This window comes from Theropithecus gelada, chromosome 6 (genome assembly GCF_003255815.1).
Source record: "Theropithecus gelada isolate Dixy chromosome 6, Tgel_1.0, whole genome shotgun sequence".
Lineage (NCBI taxonomy): Eukaryota > Metazoa > Chordata > Mammalia > Primates > Cercopithecidae > Theropithecus > Theropithecus gelada.
This window is the reverse complement of record NC_037673.1, coordinates 87,544,041-87,550,601: the sequence shown is the minus strand read 5'-3', so window position 1 is coordinate 87,550,601 and position 6,561 is coordinate 87,544,041. Positions and strand designations below refer to the sequence as shown.

At 38.1% G+C, this 6,561-nt stretch overlaps 1 non-coding gene across 1 annotated transcript; it reads left to right on the top strand.

Moving 5' to 3' along the window:
• Nucleotides 1–3,167: 3,167 nt before the first annotated feature.
• Nucleotides 3,168–3,274, top strand: LOC112627337. The gene has a single exon (XR_003120162.1). It is a non-coding gene; the product is annotated as a U6 spliceosomal RNA (small nuclear RNA).
• Nucleotides 3,275–6,561: the final 3,287 nt, after the last annotated feature.

Here is a 6,561-nt window from a genome sequence, read left to right as displayed (position 1 = left end):
GAGGCTGAGGCAGGAGAATGGCGGGAACCCGGGAGGCGGAGCTTGCAGTGAGCTGAGATGCGGCCACTGCACTCCAGCCTGGGTGACAGAGCCAGACTCTGTCTCAAAAAAAAAAAAAAAAAGACTGAAATGTTTGTCCCCTGCTATGTCTTAACTATTAGAGTTACACTCTATTAGAGGAGAAAGAAAGAAAACAGAACAATAGTCTAACCTCCTGATGAAAGGTAACTTCTAGTTTTCTGTATTTCCTACAAATGAACATTACCAGGGATCTCAAACATATCTAATTTCTAATGCCATAATCCGTATTTAAATGGTGACACTAAGCAACACAGAAAAGCAGACTGCATTTGGTAAGGCAGTATTAAAATATTAATCTAGGAACACAAGTTAAAATTTCACTGGGTTAGGAAATAGAGATTCTTATCTTTGTAGTAACTTTCAGAGGCACGTAAAAAAGGAAAAACTCACTCAGTAACTTTGACTTCTATAACTTTCAATTTTATTAGTTTCATTAACTCAGATATAAGTCAGAATCACTGAGAATTTCTTGAAAATATATCATTACGTGGAGAAATGCTTGTTGAAATGGAAATAAGTGCACAAAATACTAATGATGCTGGAACAAAGTTTTGTGTTTTTCTTTTCAGAAAAACAAAACAAAAAAGTCAGAATAATAAAAAAATAGAGATAATGAAATTACTACAATAAGGTAAAACTAAATGTTATTACTTTCTGCCTCCAAAACACTATTATAAATAAAGGAATAATATATTTGAAACTTTAGGTGGAAATAAAAAAGCCAAATAACTTCAACAACCAGGATTTAGGAAATTTGACTGGCAAGATTCACAATGACAATTTACTGAAAATAAGAGATAAAAACTTTCTTCATTCACTGTGAAGTGATTCTGACAAATGATCCAATACTATTTAATCTGTACAGAAAACAATGAGCCAAAAAGCTTAGCTGTAGTGAAAATTAATGAAGTGACTATTGGCTGTTTCCACCCATATTTAAATGTTATTTACTTCAACTCTGGCATTCTTTTGTTCATCGTTATACTTGATATGGGTTGATCAACATGATGGTATGTGGAATATAAGCAATTTGAAAATCTATGCCATATATTCTTAAAAATCTGAGATTCACTTGGACAAACTAATAAGGAATAAAATTGGAAGTTATGCATTGGACATAATTAGTGTCTGAAGATACCCTAGGCACTTTAGTGAAGAGTCTTGTGTGTCCTTAGGATTTCGATTGGAATGGCTAACCCAGAAGGATTTAGAAGCATTATTCAGACAGAAAATAAAATGAGTCAACTCAATGGGAAAAAGTACCCACCTGGAAAAGACATTGGTTAGATACAATTTTAGAAGTATATATATATACTTTTAAAATATACTTTTATGTGCCTCTGAAAGTTACTACAAAGATAAGAATCTGTATTTCCAAATATACATATGTGTGTGTGTGTGTGTGTGTGTGTGTGTGTGTGTTATGTACACATAACTCTGTTACCCAAGCTGGAGTACGATGGCACAATCTTGCTCACTGCAACCTCCGCCTCCTAGGTTCAAGCAATTCTCCTGCCTTGGCATCCCAAGTAGCTGGGATTACAGGTGCCCACCACCGTGCCTGGCTAATTTTTTTCTGTATTTTTTGTAGAGATGAGGTTTCACCATGTTGGCCAGGCTGGTCTCAAACACTTGACCTCAGGTGATCCAGCCACCTCAGCCTCCCAAAGTGCTAGGATTACAGGCATAAGCCACCACACTTGGCATTAAAAGTATATTTCTTAGTCAAATTCACCTTCATGAACTTAAAATGGAGGGATTAGTGTATTATTTGATTAATTAATGGATTTATTCTGTCTTTTGTTGTATTAAATCATTTACTTTTGAGACTTCTGGTTTCTGGACCAGCATGAAAGGAGCTTAGAAGTGTACCCTAAAAATAAAAAGATTTTAAAAATTAGAAAAAAAAGTTAAATGAGCTGAAAAATCAACAACTCCTTCTCTTTTTGAAGTGAGATCACAGGGCAAGCCCCTGCTCCCAAAATTGGAGAGACAGGCAAATATAGAGAATCCCATCTTTCTAGAGCAGAAACATCTGTGAGATTCAGTGCCAGGTTAGGAAAATATAAACTGTAACTGATGAAATGCTGGAGGCTCAGTGTAGACAATTTTGAGAGTTAAAAATTCCAGGGGACCCAGTCATGGGGAGGCCCTCACACATGTGTAGGTGTTACTTCCAGGAGCTCTACCAGGTGCTCACAGTGAATATCTGAGAAAAATCCCTTCCCACTTCAGGCAAGGAGTGTGCAACACTGAACATTTTGAAATATGCTGGGCCAGAAACCAGAAATCAACATGAGATTTGAAGAAGACAAATATGTAAACCATGTAATTCTGCCTCTATCTCCTAAAAATCTTATGTCTTTCTCACATTGCAAAATATAATTATCCTGTGCCAATAGTCTTTAAAAAGCTTTAACTCATTCCAACATCAAGGACAAAGTTCTAACTCTCATCTGAGACTCATCTCTTTCCACTTATGAGCCTGTAAAATTAAAACAAATTATTTACTTTCAAGATACAATGGAGGTATAGGCATTGGGTAGACATTCCAATTCCAAAAGGGAGAAGTCAGCAAAAAGAAAGAGGCTACAGTTTCCATGCAAGTCTGAAACACAGTAGGTAGTCATTATCTCTCAGAGCTCCAAAATAATCTCCTTTTACTCCATGTACCACATCCAGAGCACACTGGTACAAAGGGTGGACTTCCAAGGCCTTGGATGACTCTGCCCCTGTGGCACTGCAGGGAGCAGCCCCTGTGACTGCTTTTACAAGTTGGAGTTGAGCAGCTGTGTCTTTTCCAGGTTCAGAATGCAAACTCGTGGTGGATCTACCATTATAGTTTCTGGAAGGTGGCAGCCCTATTCCCACAGCTGCAATAGGCAGTGCCCTGGTGTGGACTTTATGTGGGGGCTCCACATCCACATTCCCCTCCTCACTGCACTAGTACAGCTTCTCCGCAGAGGCTCTGCCCCTACAGCAATGTTTTGCATCCTCCAAAATCTAGGGGGAAGTTGCCAAGTCTCCTTCCTTTTTGCACTCTGCATGCCCGTGGGCTTAATGACAAGTAGAAATTACCAAGTCTTGTGCTCACTTTGGCAGCACATATACTAAAATTGGAATGATACAGAGAAGATTAGCATGGCCCCTGCACAAGGATGACACACAAATTCGTGAAGCGTTCCATATTTTTAAACCATCAAAGATCAAAAGAGACAAAGCCATTACATAATGGTAAAGGGATCAATTCATCAGGAAGAGCTAACTATCCTAAATATATATGCACTCAATACCGGAGCACCCAGATTCATAACGCAAGTCCTCAGAGATTTACAAAGAGATGTAGACTCCCATACAATAATAATGGGAGACTTTAACACCCCACTGTCAACATTAGACAGGTCTACGAGACAGAATGTTAACAAGGATATCCAGGAATTGAACTCAACTCTGCACTGAGCAGACCTAACAGACATCTACAGAACTCTCCACCCCAAATCAACAGAATATACATTCTTCTCAACAGCACATCGCACTTATTCCAAGAGTGACACATAGTTGGAAGTAAAGCACACCTCAGCAAATGTAAAAGAACAGAAATTATAACAAACTGTCTCTCAGGCCACAGTACAATCAAACTAGAATTTAGGATTAAGAAACTCAATCAAAACTGCTCAACTACATGGAAACTGAACAACCTGCTCCTGAATGACTACTGGGTACATAAGGAAATGAAGGCAGAAGTAAAGATGTTCTTTGAAACCAATGAGAACAAAGATACAACATACCAGAATCCCTGGGACACATTTAAAGCAGTATGTAGAGGGAAATTTACAGCACTAAATGCCCGCAAGAGAAAGCTGGAAAGATCTAAAGTTGATACCCTACCATCACAATTAAAAGAACTAGAGAAGCAAGAGCAAACACATTCAAAAGCTAGCAGAAGGCAAGAAATAACTAAGATCAGAGCAGAACTGAAGGAGATAGAGACACAAAAAAACCCTCCAAAAAATCAATTAATCCAGGAGCTGGTTTTTTGAAAAGATCAACAAAATTGATAGACCGCTAGCAAGACTAATAAAGAAGAAAAGAGAGAAGAATCAAATACATGCAATAAAAAATGATAAAGGGGATATCACCACCGACCCCACACAAATACAAACTACCATCACAGAATACTATAAACACCTCTATACAAATAAACTAGAAAACCTAGAAGAAATGGATAATTTCCTGGACACTTACACTCTCCCAAGACTAAACCAGGAAGAAGTTGAATCCCTAAATACAACAATAGCAGGCTCTGATATTGAGGCAATAATTAATAGCCTATCAACCAAAAAAAGTCCAGGACCAGACGGATTCACACCGAATTCTACCAGAGGTACAAGGAAGAGCTGGTACCATTCCTTCTGAAACTATTCCAATCAATAGAAAAAGAGGGAATCCTCCCTAACTCATTTTATGAGGCCAACATCATCCTGATACCAAAGCCTGGTAGAGACACAACAAAAAAAGAGAATTTTAGACCAATATCCCTGATGAACACCAATGCAAAAATCCTCAATAAAATACTGGCAAACCGAATCCAGCAGCACATCAAAAAGCTTATCCACCATGATCAAGTGGGCTTCATCTCTGAGATGCAAGGCTGGTTCAACATACACAAATCAATAAACATAATCCAACATATAAACAGAACCAAAGACAAAAACCACATGATTATCTCAATAGATGCAGAAAAGGCCTTTGACTAAATTCAGCAACTCTTCATGCTAAAAACTCTCAATAAATTCGGTATTGATAGAACGTATCTCAAAATAATAAGAGCTGTTTATGAGAAACCCACAGCCAATATCATACTGAATGGACAAAAACTGGAAGCATTCCCTTTGAAAACTGGCACAAGACAAGGATGCCCTCTCTCACCACTCCTATTCAACATATTGTTGGAAGTTCTGGCTAGGGCAATCAGGCAAGAGAAAGATATAAAGCGTATTCAGTTAGGAAAAGCAGAAGTCAAATTGTCCCTCTTTGCAGATGACATGATTGTATATGTAGAAAACCCCATCATCTCAGCCCAAAATCTCCTTAAGCTGATAAGCAACTTCAGTAAAGTCTCAGGATACAAAATCAATGTGCAAAAATCACAAGCATTCTTATACACCAGTAACAAAAAAACAGAGAGCCAAATCATGAACAAACTTCCATTCACAATTGCTTCAAAGAGAATAAAATACCTAGGAATCCAACTGACAAGGGATGTAAAGGACCTCTTCAAGGAGAACTACAAACCACTGCTCAGTGAAATAAAAGAGCACACAAACAAATGGAAGAACATACCGTGCTCATGGATAGAAATAATCAATATTGTGAAAATGGCCATACTGCCCAAGGTAATTCATAAATTCAATGCCATCCCGATTAAGCTACCAATGACTTTCTTCACAGAATTGGAAAAAACTGCTTTAAAGTTCATATGGAACCAAAAAAGACCCCACATTGCCACGACAATCCTAAGCCAAAAGAACAAAGCTGGAGGCATCATGCTATCTGACTTCAAACTATACTACGAGGCTACAGTAACCAAAACAGCATGATACTAGTACCAAAACAGAGATATAGACCAATGGAACAGAACAGAGTCCTCAGAAATGATACTGCACATCTACAGCCATCTGATCTTTGACAAACCTGAGAAAAACAAGAAATGGGGAAAGGATTCCCTATTTAATAAATGGTGCTGGGAAAATTGACTAGCCATAAGTAGAAAGCTGAAATTGGATCCTTTCCTTACTCCTTACAAAAATTAATTCAAGATGGATTAGAGACTTAAATGTTAGACCTAAACCATAAAAACCCTAGAAGAAAACCTAGGTAATACCATTCAGGACATAGGCATGGGCAAGGACTTCATGTCTAAAACACCAAAAGCAATGGCAACAAAAGCCAAAATTGACAAAAGGGATCTAATTAAACTAAAGAGCTTCTGCACAGCAAAAGAAACTACCTTCAGAGTGAACAGGGAACCTACAGAGTGGGAGAAAATGTTTGCAATCTAGTCATCTGACATAGGGCTAATATCCAGAACCTACAAAGAACTCAACCTAATTTACAAGAAAAAAGCAAACAACCCCACCAAAAAGTGGGCAAAGGATATGAACAGACACTTCTCAAAAGAAGACATTCATACAGCCAACAGACACATGAAAAAATGCTCATCATCACTGGCCATCAGAGAAATGCAAATCAAAACCACAATGAGATACCATCTCACACCAGTTAGAATGGCAATCATTAAAAAATCAGCAAACAACAGGTGCTGGAGAGGATGTGGAGAAATAGGAACACTTTTACACTGTTGGTGGGACTGTAAACTAGTTCAACCGTTGTGGAAAACAGTGTGGTGATTCCTCAAGGATCTAGAACTAGAAATACCATTTGACGCAGCCATCCCATTACTGGGTATATACCCAAAGG